Source organism: Phoxinus phoxinus (assembly GCF_949152265.1).
Source record: "Phoxinus phoxinus genome assembly, chromosome: 9".
Classification (NCBI taxonomy): domain Eukaryota; kingdom Metazoa; phylum Chordata; class Actinopteri; order Cypriniformes; family Leuciscidae; genus Phoxinus; species Phoxinus phoxinus.
In genome coordinates, this window is record NC_136884.1 from 3,706,141 (window position 1) to 3,724,497 (window position 18,357).

Genomic DNA, 18,357 nt, shown 5'->3' on the forward strand with positions numbered 1-18,357 from the left:
CTTGCGAAGCTTTTCGGTTTACGCCGCAAATGCAGCAGCATGCGTGCTCGGTTCAAGTTTGTTTTCGTTTGTTTGTGTTCCCGTATCCAAATAACATCGCAACACAAACTAGCATAATGAATTGCTTGAATGCATAATGAACAAACAAATTATACACCTAAAGTAAACCTAAATAAAAAACTAACTATTCAATGCAGCCATCATTTTAATGCCAATTATGCAGGGAAAAAATATCGTCCTTTCTTGCCTCACATTGTTATGGGATCAGCCAATATAACTAACAATATGTACAAATTATTCAAATGTGAACAAAAGCCTTTTTTTCCCTCCCCAAGTTGATTTGATTTAATATTAGAGTAGAACTGCGAAGAAAGGCCTCTTGAAACCACAGGCACAAAAGTCGGTGAGCACAGGTAGCACAATGAGGCCCTCATTAACAAAGGCAAGGGAGGGTTCTTGCTGTTTCTTTGTGATTCAAATACATTTAATCAAAGGTTTGTTTCAATATACTAGTACTTAATAGTGTACATTACCACATACAATACGTCTGAATGAATTGCAGTCCTTCTAGTAGGCTTTTTTAATGGGATCAAATAGCAGGATAGGAGTAGGCAACCGAAGCAGTAATGGCAGGGTACGACATGGCTGTTGACGCGGTTTCTTCATCTTCAGTGCAGAGTTGTTCTTTAAATGGACCCTCATACCATAATCGTTCCCCGTGAGCATTAAAATCAGGAAACAATACAGGAATGGGGCTCCACACCAGGTCTAAAATATCCTTTCCCAATTACGAAGCTTTGAAATCAGACTTATGAGCCCCTCCTGTGTGTGTGTGTGTGCGCGCGTGTGTGTGAAGGTTTTGAAGCGATCCCACTCACCTTAATCAAGTCAACAAGGGGGTGGAGGTGGGTGCCTGGATGGTGCTTGTGTGTGATTGAATTTTGATGTGGCGAGATTTCCAAGAACCGAACATGGTGGCTGCGCAGCGTGACTTCTCCTCAGGTGGACAAATGCACTTCATCTGAAGGTCACGTGCGTCGGTGGCTGTGGGGTCAGGCAAGCTGAGGGGTCAGGCAAGCTGAGGTCAGATCTGTTTGAGGTGAAATAATGTTTGAATCACTAACAAACAGGTGAGGAACTTATGGGAAACTTTAGTGTAAACAGGAGCTCTATTGTGAAGCAAAACTAAAACTTAAAGCAAGACACCCTCAATGAATTGAGTAAAAAAATAATAGATAAACTTTAAAACACATCCAAAGCAGCAAATTAAACTTCACTTTAAGGCGAGCCCTCCCACAATTCCTTGTTTCGCTACACTTAACGTTTCCATCTTAATGTTCCTCAGATTCTAAACAGGAATCTGATCTAAATTTGAGTGCCCCTCCATGTCCAACTGGAAGACAGCGGCTGCTGAGTGAACCCGAGGCGTCGGGCGGCCCGTGAGAGTGCCTGCTGTCCTGCGGTCGGACTCGCGGATATAAACACTGCTCCAATGACAGAGCGGGGAATCATGAGCTGGCAGCCAGGCGTTCTCCCTCTGTTCACTGTAACCGGATATTAAACAGTAATTATATGATCCTGAGGCAATCTGATTAGCACAGAGAAAAAGCCTTATTGATCCCAGGTGCGGATCAGCAGCCAAGGATAAATATTTATTCTACATCTCTCGCTATGATGGTATAGAGCCACTCAAAACATGCCCGTCAAACAGAGGGAGTTTATGCCAGTATCAAGATGAACCCGGTCTGTGACGGTCGGTCTTGCGGAGAGAGGATAGAAATGGAAAGTTGGCAGGGAAACTAAAAAAGGGGATAAAGACATATGAGGTTGGGCATTACATCACTTACAAAATAACTTGTATAAATATAGACCGATTTTACTCACTGCGGACATGGCACAGAACTGGGGACCTTCAATTCAAGAGTTCACCATGGCACAGCGATGATAATGTATCAGATATTCAAGGTTCCAATGTACTTTTATAGATACATGGTACTGACTGATTGCTATATTCATATATCATGGTATTTATATGGTACATATGGAGAAAAGTACCAAAAAAACTGTTTCAGCGCCATGGTGTATATGGCAAAGTACTATTTGATACCATCAATGTACCATGGTACTACCACAGTACTTTTTAGGGTGCTATTTAAACTAATTTAAATGAATACCATGGTAGTACCACACCATAGAAGTCAAGGTATTTCAGAGAATACCATGATCTATCTACACTTTTAAAAATAAATGGTTCTTGAAGCAATGCCACAGAACCATTTTTGGGGTTTCCCAAAAAACATATCAGTGAACAATTCTTAAAAGAACCATTTTTTCTTACTGTGAAGAACACCGAATAATCTTTGGCAATAGAAAAGTTCCATGGACGTTAAAGGTTCTTCATAGAACCATTGTTGCAAATAAAGAACATCTCTTTTTAAGAGTGTATGTCCAAAAATCCATTGTTTTACCATAGTACATGTTAAAAAAACTTAAGTACTCCAAAGTATTTCAAAGAATATTATGGCAGTACCATGGTATATGACCAAAAGGCCATAGTAATATATAATTATACATTTCCAAACAATCCTGAAAAAAGGTATCATGGTAAAAAGGTATCAATAAAACCACGGTATCATGTTTAAAAAACAACAACATAATAAAGTGATGGTCCAAGGCATTTCATAGAATACCATGGTAATACTATGGTACATGTCTAAACATTATAGTATTATCATTGTACCCTGTTAAAACACTGATAACACTGGTATTCCAAGGTATATCATAGAATACTATAGTAAACTAAGTCTTTCACAAAGTTTTCGCTATTGTTATGACCGCCGCTCAAGACGTCATTTGCTAGAAACTGTTCCCAGAGAATGACGAGTCTCTCTTGCTGAGATGACGGGGGGCCACAAACATCCTTTGCGGTGTGCGGCTCATTAAATCTGCCTCTGGGTAATCCAATTGATCTGCAATTCGTTTTAAGTAGCATTAAATCAATGCGCACAGACATGAAAAGCCAGGCTCCTCGTTGACTTCAGTGGAGCTACCTGCAACACTTTGTAATATTGATAATACGCCACTCTCTCCATTTGAGCTTTCTTTTTTTCTCATGCAAATGATTGCTGTTTGTAACCGGGCCTGATCAGTGGGGTAAGAAAAGGGAGTTGAATGCCGCGGGGAATTGATTTAACTCTAGAACAATGCAAGGAAACGCAGCGCTTTTCTCTAAGACTGCCTGTGTGTAGAGATAGTGTTTATCTTGAGTGTAATCCCAGCTTCTCTGCGTCTTTAGCAGAGACTGTGGGCCTAAAGCAAGACAGACGCTGTAAATAAGGATTTCCACCTGACGTTTTACACACCACACATGCTAAGTAAAGGACTTAACGGTCCAAACACTAGGGGAAAGGGGTAAGATGTGTCAGTGCAGTGAAAAAACTGTTATTTTTTTATGAGACTCAACTAATTTTGCATTTAAAATATCTAAAAATCGTTGAAAATGTACTTGAAAAGCAACAATGCATAACATGCATCTTTAATCAAATAAAATAAATTCACTTATTTCAAGTAAAAACAAGGAGGGAAATGTGCCAGTTCGTGAAAACAAATCATTTAAAAAATGTAATCTATGAAAACAAGCTTCTCAAGTATATTTATCTAGTATTTGATTTTTAGATAGTTTTAAAGAAAGTCATTAAAAAGTCATTAAGAAGCCTTTTTTTGCGGAGTGGGTAAGACGTGTCACTCCTGTAATGCACAATTTGTCTCACAAGGAAAGTAAACAAAATCATTTTGCAAATTTTGAACAAAGTAAATTTTATACATGACATGTCAAATTAATTATGTAACCAGGTCTAAAAATGCAATACACCTCCATTATTTGACTAAGGAAAAGCAATGACTTCTTAAACAAATCTTTCTCAGAATATGACGTGTGGGTTAAAGTGTGTTAGATGCGTTGGCATAAAATCTGCCACTCAAAGGAAATACTATTTATGTTACTAATAACATTAAACATTTTTGTTGTTGCTCTAACGTACACAGAAAAACATCCCTAATGTACCCCCCTAATGATGGGCAAGTTACAGTATGTAACTTCTAATTTGATTTTAAAGAAAACATCCTGAAATCTAATAAGGGATATTAGTGTCCTCTTAATGGACAACTCACATAAAAAGTGGCACAGCTTACCCCACTCTTGATAAATCAAAACATGGACATGGCATCTGGGGAAAAAGGGATTTGCATATTAATAGCATATAGTACAAGGTACTAGAGTTGAAGGTATAAACAAACAATGTAATTCCACAATTAAAGCACTGCATCGCGTCAGACATTACAATCCCAGCTATTGACGAATCAAACTAAATAAAATTAGAAATGGATTCCAAAAGCAAGCTCCCAGTGTGATGTGCAGCCCTTCATCTGAATATTACAGCGTAATTAGGTCAGGCTGTTGAATTTTTAATGCTCTCTGAAATCATATTCGTGCTCGCTGTGTGTCAGGTAGAGCCCGGCTCCGACGATACATCATCATGCAGTGACACCAACATAATGGCCATCCCTTCAAATGTGTGACCTTTTCCAAGCTTGCACACCCCAGTGCGACATATCCAGCCACCACGTTTGGCAGGAACCCCCTCACGTGTCACACACACCAGAGGGAATAAATGCTCAATACTAAACTATGAAATAAGACAGTCCAGCATTTGATTCATAATTATTATAGACAATACAGGACCATTTTACAGCTACTGTATTCATGTGGTGTACAGTACCACACCAAATACTAAATATATATATATAAATAAATATAGCTGCAAGCAGCGATTACGGGCCCAAGCCGGTGGCACCGCCACCCCGGTGCCTTTAGTGTAACTAAAGGCACCAGGGTGGCGGTGCCCCCGGCTTGGGCCCTCCATCGCTGCTTGCAGCTATATTTATTTATATATATATATATATAAAGCCGCCACCCCGTTGCCTTTCGGGTTCCTGTGCACGACGGGCAATAACGTAACCCGCTTTGACTGTCGAGAGGGCAATATAGCCCTATGTATCACTCGATTTTATTTAACCAAATGTTTTTTTAACAAAATATGTTATTTATCTGATTCATCCAACCCTATACTGCACTCTTTTACTAATACTATATTATATTTCATCGTTTTCATGTCTTGCCCTCAAACATATCGGTTTAATCTGCTTATTTTTAAGTTACACATAATACATTGATTGAAAAAGAAACTGAAACTTTTTGTTTATGGTAATATTATTTGATACAGAAAGAAATAAGTGAGACTGTGGGAGTGAGGGGAGGGTAATGACAGCCAAAGGGAGACAGAGACAGATAACTTTTGAAACTAAAAAAATGACATCCTAACTTTGATAATGCTTAAATATACATAAAAATGCAGCATATCATTAATTGAAATTAGTGTACTTTAAAACACTTGTTTAAAATAAAAAACACATTTATACATAGTATAAAACACTAGATGGCACAATTGTTCATAGTCTTTCTGCTCTCCCCCCCCCCCCCCCACACACACACACACACACACACAGAATGGCTGGGGGAACTCTGTCAGAGAGAGGCAGAGAGAGACAAAACCACATTCAAACCAAAATATCTGACTTCCTGTTGGTCGGAGCTAATGACTGTAAATCAGAAAGTTGTCCGGCTCGATGTGCACAATATACATACCAAGTTTTGTGACTAGGTAAAACTAACCCCCCCACTTTTGTCAAAAGTAACACACTTCCTGCTGCCAGTTGGTGGCGCTATAACTTTGACTCACATTAGTTACATCCATGTGATCGCTCTCTTACAACAAACACGCTACTGAAGTTTCATCAAGATCAATTAATGTATGAAGACGTTATAACACATCGTGTTTCTCTTTTCTCGCCATAATTTTGTTTCCTCGCCGCAGCCAAACTGTTCGAGATATCAAAAATCCGTCAGCAATTTAGTATCCTCAATGTCTTGACGTAATGCTGACCGAGTTTGGTTGCGATTGGATGAATTTTCTAGAAAGAGTGTTTCAAATTCCAGGGGCATGCGTTTTCATACAACCCACAATAGCCGACTTCCTGTTGGGCTGGCGTAAAACTTAGAGCACGAAAGTTGTTCGGCACGATGAGATCTATATGTGTACCGAGTTTCATATTATTACATGCAAGCGTGTTTGATATATACGGACAAGTGTTTGAATCCCATTCCAGGGGGCGCTGTCGAGCCCCCCTGCCACGCCCGGGTACCAGCTTCAGCCCGTCCCTGATGGGTTCTGACCTGTGTGCAAAATTTCAAGAGTTTTCGAGCACGTTAAGGGCCCCAAAAGTGCCCAAGATTTTGCACACAGCAGAGAAAGGGTTAAACTAAACTAGCCCCCCTCCTCACACACACACACATACACAGATCCCCCCCCTCCCCTCCCCACCCCACACAGACAGACACACACACACAGAATGGCAGAAAGACAGAGAGAGACACAATTCACATTCAAACCACAATATCTGACTTTCTGTTGGTCGGAGCTAATAACTGTAAATTAGAAAGTTGTTCGGCTTGATAAGATCAAAATACACGCTGAGTTTTGTAACTGTAGGTAAAACTATAACTAAGTTATAACACACTTTATGCATCCTTTTTTAATCATAAATTCGTTTCCTCGCCACGGCCAAACCGTTCGAGATATCAAAAATCCGTCCGCAATTTAGCATCCTCCATGTCTTGACTTCATGCACACCGAGTTTCGTGGTCATCGGATGAATTCTCTGGGAGAAGTGTTTCAAATGCCAGAACATGCGTTTCCATACAGCCCATAATAGCCGACTTCCTGTTGGGCTGGCGTAAAACTTAGAGCACGAAAGTTGTTCGGCCCGATGAGATCTATATGTGTACCGAGTTTCATATTATTACATGCAAGCGTGTTTGATATATGGACATGTTTTTGAATCCCATTCCAGGGGGCGCTGTCGAGCCCCCCTGCCACGCCCGGGTCCCAGCTTCAGCGCGGCCCTAATGGCCGCGGGTTCTGACATTTGTGCAAAGTTTCAAGAGTTTTTGAGCACGTTAAGGCCCCCAAAAGTGCCCAAAAGGTAGTAAAATAATAATAATAATAAAGAAGAAGAAGAAGAAGAATAATAAAATATATATATATATATATATATATATATATATATATATATATATATATATAAAAACCGCCACCCCGGTGCCTTTAGGGTTCCTGTGCACGACGGGCAATAACGTAACTCCGCTTTGACTGTCGAGAAGAAGTCTGCTTTAGAGCTTGCATCAGTGTGGGTTCTGCAAAAGTGCGCATCGAGGGCACATATCAACCACAAAGTATGCGTGAGCACCCTTCTGAAACCTAAAATGAAAAATAAGACACCCTACAGTCTCATGGACTTAACGGCCACATGAAATCAGCAGCCATTGTAAGTACACAACACCGAAAATTCCTATGAAGTGTGGTATATATATTCATTGAAATTACTGTACTTTAAAACACTTGTTTAAAAGAAAAAACACATGTATACATAGTATAAAACACTAGATGGCACAATATACCTAGTTTTAATAGTCTTTCTGCCCCCCTCCCCACACACACAGAGACAGGGGGGGCTGTCTGTGTGTGTGCCCTCCCTCCCCTCCCCACACAGACACACACAGGGGGGCTGTCTATGTGTGTGTGTGTGCCCTCCCTCCCCTCCCCACACAGACACACACACACACACACACACACACACACACACACACACACACACACACACACACACACACACACACACACAGAATGGCTGGGGGAACTCTGTCAGAGAGAGGCAGAGAGAGACAAAACCACATTCAAACCAAAATATCTGACTTCCTGTTGGTCGGAGCTAATGACTGTAAATCAGAAAGTTGTCCGGCTCGATGTGCACAATATACATACCAAGTTTTGTGACTGTAGGTAAAACTAACCCCCCCACTTTTGTCAAAAGTAACACTTCCTGCTGCCAGTTGGTGGCGCTATAACTTTGACTCACATTAGTTACATCCATGTGATCGCTCTCTTACAACAAACACGCTACTGAAGTTTCATCAAGATCAATTCATGTATGAAGACGTTATAACACATCGTGTTTCTCTTTTCTCGCCATAATTTCGTTTCCTCACCACGGCCAAACTGTTCGAGATATCAAAAATCCGTCAGCAATTTAGTATCCTCAATGTCTTGACGTCATGCTGACCGAGTTTGGTTGCGATTGGATGAATTTTCTAGAAAGAGTGTTTCAAATTCCAGGGGCATGCGTTTTCATACCACCCACAATAGCCGACTTCCTGTTGGGCTGGCGTAAAACTTAGAGCACGAAAGTTGTTCGGCCCGATGAGATCTAAATGTGTACCGAGTTTCATATTATTACATGCAAGCGTGTTTGATATATACGGACAAGTGTTTGAATCCCATTCCAGGGGGCGCTGTCGAGCCCCCCTGCCACGCCCGGGTACCAGCTTCAGCCGCGGGTTCTGACCTGTGTGCAAAATTTCAAGAGTTTTCGAGCACGTTAAGGGCCCCAAAAGTTAGGGATGCATCGATCCGATATTCAGTATCGGTATCGGCTCCGATATTGCCATTTTTGCCAGATCGGGTATCGGTCAGACGAGGCCGATCCAAATCCGATATTGTGCGTATACTATTCTGTGCTATTGTTAAGCCCCACAAAAGGCACAAAAACATTATAAAGCACCATAAAGTTGTCGTGCACTATATTATAAGTGTTCGGAAGCCATTATATAGTATAATGTGAGATAGAAATTAATATTTAAGTCATTAAATTCAAGATCACGTTCACTTTTCCCTCCGCTGCGGCTGTCAGTCATTCTCCATTCAGCATCAAGCAGTGCGTCACGTTCGGTTACGAGTCAACACGATGAAAAACTCTCTCCAAGATGATTCAAAGTTACTATAATTATACTTGATCTGTAGATAAAGGGCTATGGTTTTGCATTAAACAACTTTATCTTGCTGGACTTTATTGCTGTACCTTAATCATGTTAACGTTACTTTCTACCGGGTGTCTCTCACAACACTGGAGAGCATTATAATTGTTCTTCACGCGCAGAGTAACTGACATTTAAAACTGTTTAAAGAAAATGCTCTGTTTAAAGAAACGATTGCATAGATGGATAGATACTGTATAATACACTACGCATCAATATGCCTTTCCTTTGTGATTTGAACTTTTCAATGCGGAATCGACGCGCTGCGCGCTGTGACTCGTGTTGCTTCATGCGCATCATTCTGCGCTCGCGATGCGCATAAGCGCTGTGTGCCGCACTGTACTGGAGCCTTTCATATCATAATACAGCGACGCAATGAACGATTATTTCTAGTTCTGTCCTATCTATCATATGTTGCTGCCTCATTAAACCGCTGTGCTATAAATTTAAAACATGTCTCAATTTTATAGTAGGCCTAGGCTATATATAAAATAATTAATCTTTTTGATTTTTGTTATCTTGTTTTTCATGAATGTATTTTACAACAATACAAAGAGCAATGTGTAACGTTTTACCAAATTTAGTGTTACACTTATTGTCTCATATTTGTTCCCCACTAAATGTTTTTTTCATGTTCAGATTTAATACAATTATTGTGCACTTGTGATTTTTTTTTTGGCTAAATTTTACTGCTGAATTATCCACTAATCTAGTTTATAATAGCATTTTTGTCACAGATTATGATCATATTTTTTTTTATTTGTTGTTTTTCTTTATAATGAAGTTGTCTGTATTAAGTAGATTGTGTTTAACACAAAATAGTGACTATCAGTTCAACACACAGAGTTATAGAAATTCTACTTGATTAAAAATAAAAAACTGTGCTGGTATCGGATTGGTATCGGTATCGGTCGATACTCAGAATGTTTGGTATCGGATCGGATCGATTCTGAAAAAATGGGATCGTTGCATCCCTAAAGTGCCCGAGATTTTGCACACAGCAGAGACAGGGTTAAACTAAACTAGCCCCCCTCCTCACACACACACACATACACAGATCCCCCCCCCCTCCCCTCCCCACCCCACACAGACAGACACACACACACAGAATGCCAGAGAGACAGAGAGAGACACAATTCACATTGAAACCACAATATCTGACTTTCTGTTGGTCGGAGCTAATGACTGTAAATTAGAAAGTTGTTTGGCTTGATAAGATCAATACACACGCTGAGTTTTGTAACTGTAGGTAAAACTATAACTAAGTTATAACACACTTTATGCATCCTTTTTTAATCATAAATTCGTTTCCTCGCCACGGCCAAACCGTTCGAGATATCAAAAATCCGTCCGCAATTTAGCATCCTCCATGTCTTGACTTCATGCACACCGAGTTTCGTGGTCATCGGATGAATTCTCTGGGAGAAGTGTTTCAAATGCCAGAACATGCGTTTCCATACAGCCCATAATAGCCGACTTCCTGTTGGACTGGCGTAAAACTTAGAGCACGAAAGTTGTTCGGCCCGATGAGATCTATATGTGTACCGAGTTTCATATTATTACATGCAAGCGTGTTTGAGATATGGACATGTTTTTGAATCCCATTCCAGGGGGCGCTGCCGAGCCCCCCTGCCACGCCCGGGTCCCAGCTTCAGCGCGGCTCTAATGGCCGCGGGTTCTGACATTTGTGCAAAGTTTCAAGAGTTTTTGAGCACGATAAGGCCCCCAAAAGTGCCCAAAAGGTAGTAAAATAATAATAATAATAAAGAAGAAGAAGAAGAAGAAGAATAATAAATAATAATCCTAAGAAAAACAATAGGGCCTTCGCCTTTTCAAGGCTTGGGCCCTAACTAGTGCACTTACCAGTGTACCTGTAGCTAATCCAGCACTGCTTGAGATATGAGTGATACCTTGAGAAAAGGTGAGGAACTGTTTTTCTAAGTGATCAGACATAGTTTTAACTGATTAAAAAAGTCCAATAACCATATCTAATGACCAGAAAATAATATAGGCCTAAATTTGTGGTCATATATTAACTTGGACCACTAAAAAAATAATCTCAGACGCCCACGGACAGTTACCTGAATGTCTAATGTATAAGTAAAAACTTCAGGAGTTTCAAAGTCGTCATCTGATTGGTTGAATTCTACAGGATTCCTGGGAGATGTGTGTCGCATTCTTTAATGGTCTGCCTTGAAACAAAGCCATCATAACGCCAAACCCCATCATGGAAGAAGAAAGCTGTCATGTTCACAATTACTATGTTTCCATCAACCTATTTTTATGCGAATTTTTGGGATATTGCACAACAACAAAAAACGCTGTATTGAAATGCCAAGATGTGCATAAATTCTAAACATGCACATAAAAAAACTTGTGCGCTCAATGAAAGTGGATAAATAATTTTATCGGATAAGAGACATGCGCAGAAACTACGATGGAAACACATTTACAAAATAAATTAAAGCCGTCAGTCTGAAGGTCTGGCCAAGTAAGACTAGTAAGAAACCACCCAGCAACACCATAACTGCATAACAGGGTGTTCCTTCAACTTCCACTGACTCCTAACAATTCACTTTTTTTTATTGTCAATTTATGCATCATGAAAATCTCGCTAAAAATGACTGGCGCACTGTGCGGACACCATCACCTCTCTCTGGTGTACATGATGAGAGCTCATCCTCCAGTCCGGAGTGGAAGTGGCCACCGCAAGGCCATAATAAAGAGCCCTTTCTTTAATGTGAGCAGCTCTGTGAACCAGGTCAAAGGTCAACGCTACCCACTTTCCTGACACTTTTAACCCTCTAATAGACGAGAAGAGACAAAACATACAATTACCACTAGGTCAGACAGGCCCGTTGCTATTAAAACCGGTACAGGGAAAAAAGGTGTGGATCAGGAGAGAACTCTAGCTTGACACTTTGCTCACCCTCAGTGTGTAAAATCCTTCATTAGAGAGTGATAGCTCATCCCACGCCAGCTTTTCAACACAAACCCCACTTCTGATCCCATAACTATCCCAAGATGGAAATGATTGCATCTGGAGTTTCTAAACTGACAACTCTATTTGCACTGAAATAATCCTCTTTCTTGGCTCCTGATACCTGAGAATAATCTACCCAGTGGAGCGGGAAGGCACCGCATCCCCCTGCCCGCGCTCCGACGCAGCCGCTCGCTAATTTAGCCATCCAGCGTGGGCTTTTTGAAGCATGCCGTACTCTAACTGGAGCTTTTAGCTTAGCCTGCTATGCTGTAATTTAGGCCGGGCTCGGAGGATGACAGCTTACATATGTGCTGGGGTTGTTGTGGGGGATCCGAAGATTACAGCACCTGCCAATAAAATGCATGGCGGAGCGCTGAACGGCTAGTAAGGAGCGCGGATGCAAGCTCTGCATAGATACGGTATGAACCCTATAAAATAAAGATTTGATCATTTTGATAATGCTTCTATAAGTAGGAGCCATGGCTTATTGGTTAACACACGTCCTTCGACATGGAGGATGGATGGATGGATGGATGGATGGATGGATGGATGGATGGATGGATGGATGGATGGATGGATGGATGGATGGATGGATGGATGGATGGATGGATGGATGGATGGATGGATGGATGGATGGATGGATGGATGGATGGATGGATGGATGGATGGATGGATGGATGGATGGATGGATGGAATTAATTAAAATGCACACACACACACACACACACAAACACACACACAATATAAAATAATGCTTCTATACACTTCAAGTTGATATTTTAAAGACTTTTTTTTCTTTTTTTAAAATACGATTACACTTTAAAGCTGTTCTTTTTAAACAAACTGCAGAAGAAATGCTGCAGAAAAAAAGTGTTGAATAAGAGAAACCACGAGTCACGCTGGCTGGAAAATTAATAGAAATTGCACCTTAAAACAGCATTAACAACTTATGAGGGCCATTCATTAACCGGCCGGGTGTTAATCCATCACTGAGAGAGAACCATGAAGGACGTCCTCTTACAGCGCCCTGGCAGCACACGTTTCTGAAATTAAAATTCAGAGGAGGGTCCATGTATCACCGGCTAGTGAGAAGCCATGAGATAATAAAGGCAACGCAGGTAATAATAAATAGAAGACAGTGAATGAGAGTCATAAATACCCCAGCGAGCGCTAGTACAGAGTCACGTTTGACAGTATCGTGATGATGGGTAAATACATGCTGTTTATCCATTTGACCTGACACTTTCAATGAAGAGGAGGAGTGTGTGGGATGAAGGGATGAAGAAAGACTCCCATCACAGGTAAAGATTAAGAGCAACTATAACAACTATTACAAAGGGTTTGTTTTACTAAGGAGTAGGGATGTGTTTTGTGAATCATTATAGAGTGACAAAATTATAAGGTCAATTCAAGTTCTTCCATTTCGTTTAGTAAGTATGGACATCAGTCTGTCAGAGCAGACGCCATGTTTCATTCGATTTTCAGGGAACAGAAGTTCAGTCGAAACATCGCAAACAAATGTTTTCACAATGTTCTGGTGAAAAAAAAAAAAGATTAGATGTAACCTATGACCTTAATAGAATGAGCAAGGTTTAATAAAAGTTAACTATAGTTTAAAAACTGTTTTTATCACCTCTCCCCATGTACTTCCATTGTAAGTGCCTTACTGTCACAATGATTTTTAATTTCTCCTTAATTTGTTGAAAATGTGTTCTGTGATAGTCGCCATTATGCCACAAACGCTGCAAATAGCCAGTACATTCCTTTAAGACTTTTGTTTTAATGTGTCAAATTCTGATACGGCAGTAATAATAATAATCATAAGCCTTTTAAAATGTTAGACTCTGAATGTCTTAAATCTTTTAATGTACTGTATGGTATATATTCATAAAGAGGCGCCATGATCGAATCGCATGACACTGCAATATTCAGACAACCGTTACAACAATGTTAATCAATTAACATTGATTTCAAAGACATGCCGTTTCTTTCATGATGTTAGCATCTTTAGCAATTGAATAATAATTATTAGAGCCCTTCCTCTCCGGCTTTACAGGTTGAGTATAAATCAATAAACACATAATCACAGATCAGTGTTTCTCAATACTTCTTGTAAAATAGATTCTGATTGGTCAATGCACCATTTCAGCCATACTAAATAATTTATATATTTGTATGTAATTAGATGTAACAGTTATGAAACTAATATATATATATATATATATATATATATATATATATATATATATAGCATTACATTTTTTTTAATGCATTTATTCCTGTGATGGTAAAGCTGAATTTTCAAAAACAGTAATTTCAAGTCTTAAGTGTCACATGATCCTTCAGAAATCATTCTTATATGCCGATTTGCTGTTCAATAAACATGTACTATTATATAAAACAGTTGTGCTGTTAATATTTCTGTGGATGAAGGGATAACAATGATTTTTTCTTAAGGATTTTTTTTTATTAACAGAATGTCTTCACTGTCAATTTTGATCAATTTAATGCATCCTTGCTGAATTAAAATATGAATTTCTTTCAACAAAAAAACCCATATAGCAGTTTTAGGTTACCTGACAAAACATTCATAAAGAAGCACTGCCATTTTTGCCACGACTTTCTGACCGTATAGTTAATCTTTCACAGTTCTGAGTCACCTGTGAAAGACCAGAAGAGGTTATGATGGTGAAGATGGACCTCAGGTATCTGGGCTCTCAGCAGGGTGCTTCAGTCACACTGGATGAGCAACAGCATGTGTGTGACTGTGTGTGTGTGTGTGTGTGTGTGGCAGCAGATTCTCCCTGGGCATCTAGGGTCACTAATAAGGAGATGTTTATGCAGAGCGTGTCAGAATCTTAGTGTCTTTTCCCCTCTTTCCTTCCCTTCTCTGTTTTCAATTATTTACCATTTTTGAGCAGGAGAGAGGAAAAGGGAGAAAAATAAGAAGAAATAAGTAGTCAAGCTTTTGGACGTTTCTCGATGGCGTACTGCACTTTTCTCAGAAACATCATGCATATTTAAAGTTAATAAAGCCTATTCCTTACCTTTTATCCAGACTTTTTAATGTTGCGCGAGAGAGGAAGAGCTGGGAACATCAGAGTGCTACTCAGAGGCATCGGCTGTGTCCTCAGGTTCAGTGTGAAGAACCAGACCACGTCCCTGAGGAAGACATACACACATCATTATTACACTAATGACCTGAAAACAGCACCAAATAATAAAGCATTGATACTCCAGAGATGCTTTTGGCTCAGAGAGGGCCTTGCTGCTAATCGGCATCATGTATCAGCTTTGGTGTCAATTAAGTTTTTGTGCACTTCTTGGATTTCATACAGTATTTATGAAAGAGTAGATTGACAGAGAAGGAAAACAAGAACAGCTTATTCACGTTTAAACTAAGATTTAAGACAAGCTTGTGGAACAATAGCATAATGTTTTGTCACTCTCTGCTATCTGTAGCCAACGGGTATTGTAACGGACATAGAATATCTAAAGCAAGTGTATACAAAATAACACTTGTCAAAGTAAAGGCTTTGGCGGGTAAAATAATTTTTAGCTGTTCGCCAGTTGGCCGGTAACTTTATTAGGAACAGAGTAGATTTTATCTAGCACCTAAAATATATATTTTTCTTCTGAATAAAATAATAATAAAATATTTTATTTAACATTTAATGAATTAAAATAATGCAAAATACAGTTTCATGTCTGCAGAAATATATTAACATATAATTCTAATAAATAAATAATTTTAATGATTAATTTATCAAAAGACATTTATGGCTAGTAAATGTTCTTAATTCACCCACCATTGGCTTATCGGTGCTGTGTTAGCCAAACAGGCAGTAAACGATTATGAAACAACTAAGCATGAAAATCCACTATCGGTGACTTATTCTATGTAAACAGTAGATTTATATACAACATTTGGAAACAGTTTTTCTTCTCACTGCTATCGTCTTCTGAAGACAAAATTGACAGTCCAACGGTACCAGTTCTGTGAGCGATTTGTCTTCACCTCGTGCGTATGCGTAGTCGTGCTATCGGCTCAAACGTGGGCATCTCCGCTGAAGGAAAAGGCAGCGGGTGGATTTGGTAGGGAGTCTGACTGAGACGGTCATAAATCAGGGCCGGCGTGGCAGGATTCCGACAGGCTGCTATGGCTTTATCTGCTGAACAGCTTTCATCCTCCCCAGCCCGTTTATGCATATCCACTGGATATCCCACCTCCACGGCGTCCAAAGCTCGGGCTCAAGGCCTCTCCAAACCCGCGGTCTTCCCAGAGATCCCTATTCCCTTTCCTGCTTAATTGATTCTGCTGGGGTGTCAAAAAAAAGAGAAATGTAGTGTATATCTCATCTTTTATTTAGGAAAGCTTTGATATGGGCGATATTTAAAAAAGGTTAATATATATAAGGCATATATATAAGGCTTAATCTCATGGGTGGGTTTAAAATTTCATGAACAACCATTCGAAAAATAAAAAGAACTAGTTCCAAGTGTTAAAAAAATGTTTTTTTTTTACTTGAACTGACAATTTACAGCATGAATGCAGAGTAAAGTTTAACTTTAAACAACTTTAAAGTCAAATATGTTAGGTCTTTGCAAACCATTTTACTTTAATGTGATGTATTTCAGAGAGTATCCAAAAGAAAAAAAGAATGGCATTTTATCCATCAGGAATTGACTGGATAATCAAAAATGGCCTGCGCATGACATGTTCGGAGGGAGGGATTGAAAATTGGAGGGCTTGAAGATGTCATATGAAAATAAAAATAGTTTTAGAAGTGGAGCAAAAAGATTGCAACAAAAAATGTGAAGATTAGCTATCCATCCACCTACCAATCCATTTTCTTTTTCATCAAAACAGAGGTAATAGGTTTAGTTCTTAGTCTAATGGACAACTACTGTTGATTTTAGATCTCAGACTCTCAGATCGGCCTACAGTCTCCTGACGTAACGTGCCTGTAATCTCGAGCACAAAAAGGGGAAAAGGAGAGGAAGGTGGAAGCACAGGGACGGTGGCGGCCCAAGATGCCGGCGGAGCCGTGGAGAGCGAGCAGGCTTCAGCCCCCAGCATATTCATAAATCAGCTCTTTCAGGAGCTGTCAGCCACTCCATAATGAGGGTTATTATTCAGCTCGGGTGTCAAAGTTACTATCAAAGGACCGTCTCTGGAAGGCCCTCTCACTCTGCTCCTTGTTAAATAAACAGCGGCGTACACAAAATGGCAAACAAGACGTGGGTCAACCTGATACAGAGCGGGGCCACGCGGGCCTCTGGAGTAATTTACCCTTCGGGAATAGCCGACTGGGGAGATGGATGATATCAGGCCTTTCAGAAAGATTAATGGAGAGAGAGGACAACAAAAACCAAGAAGTGAGAGCAACTGAGACATTGGAGAGGTAGATGGAGGATAAGGAGAGATGGCATCACATCTTTCTAGAAGGGGTAATAAAGTTTGTGTTCAATGACCAAAAAAACCCTAACATTTATCCATAATTAGCTATTTACCCATTTAAGCAGTGCAAACTATTCCCCAAACGGTGGTTAAAATAACTACAGACCATAAAAAAGGCTTCTCGTCTATACAGCATACAGTATATGAAGGCATATAAAATAAAGTTAAACGAATAACGACTAAGCTATCAAAATTGCAGAGCTCCGACAACTGACAGCAAAATTCCCCACATCACTTGACCTCTCGATGATAACTGTCTAATATTAACCCTCTACGAATATATGCTTTAAAAAATTCATTCTCTTTATTACTTTGTTAATATCAGACAGTGGCCTCGGAGCTGAGGGTAGTATTAATTTTGAATACTTGAAGGGGGCAGAGGAGACGAGGGGGCGAGAACTGAGCTGTATGGCAAATGAAAGGGCTAATCTCTGTTTAACATTAACAAGGGCTCCACACATCCAGAGAGCAGCAAGATTATAGCTCTCAACGTGGGACTCCGGGTTATGGCTGCACTGAAATACTTGACTGAATATTAAAAAATGAACTGCGTTTTCATACACAGTAGGTTATGGAGTAACTTACTATGAAATAGTTGGGTAACACTTTAAAATAACAATAACAAACATTATAAAATAGCTCTCTGGGATACTGGATTCTGATTAGTCAATCATGTCATTCTGCAAACTGTTTAATTAAATTTAATTAACTAGTACTAGTCTCTTACTGTATATAATTAAATCATATTGATACACTATTAATAATAATAAGTTGTAAGTTGTTTAGAGCAGCCAAAATGCAAGTGGAAAGGGTGGAAAATAACTCTTTCTTTGTGCAGAAAGGGTTTAGAATATGATTATATTTAGTTGGCATCTTGGGTGGTAAAATCAATTAAATTCTGCATTGAGTAAATGGGAGGAAATC

At 39.6% G+C, this 18,357-nt stretch overlaps 2 long non-coding RNA genes across 2 annotated transcripts in view; both read right to left on the reverse strand.

Moving 5' to 3' along the window:
- The window catches only part of LOC307003551, a 27,873-nt gene extending 26,812 nt beyond the window's left edge, over positions 1-1,061 (reverse strand). Inside the window, exon 1 of the long non-coding RNA XR_013798744.1 lies at positions 879-1,061. This is a non-coding gene — a long non-coding RNA (uncharacterized lncRNA). The remainder of the gene's footprint in view (positions 1-878) is intronic.
- LOC307003554 lies at positions 1,061-16,273 on the reverse strand. The gene is made up of 3 exons (XR_013798747.1): positions 15,991-16,273; positions 15,020-15,134; positions 1,061-1,090 (listed from the first exon to the last, which is right to left on the reverse strand). It is a non-coding gene; the product is annotated as an uncharacterized lncRNA (long non-coding RNA).
- Positions 16,274-18,357: the final 2,084 nt, after the last annotated feature.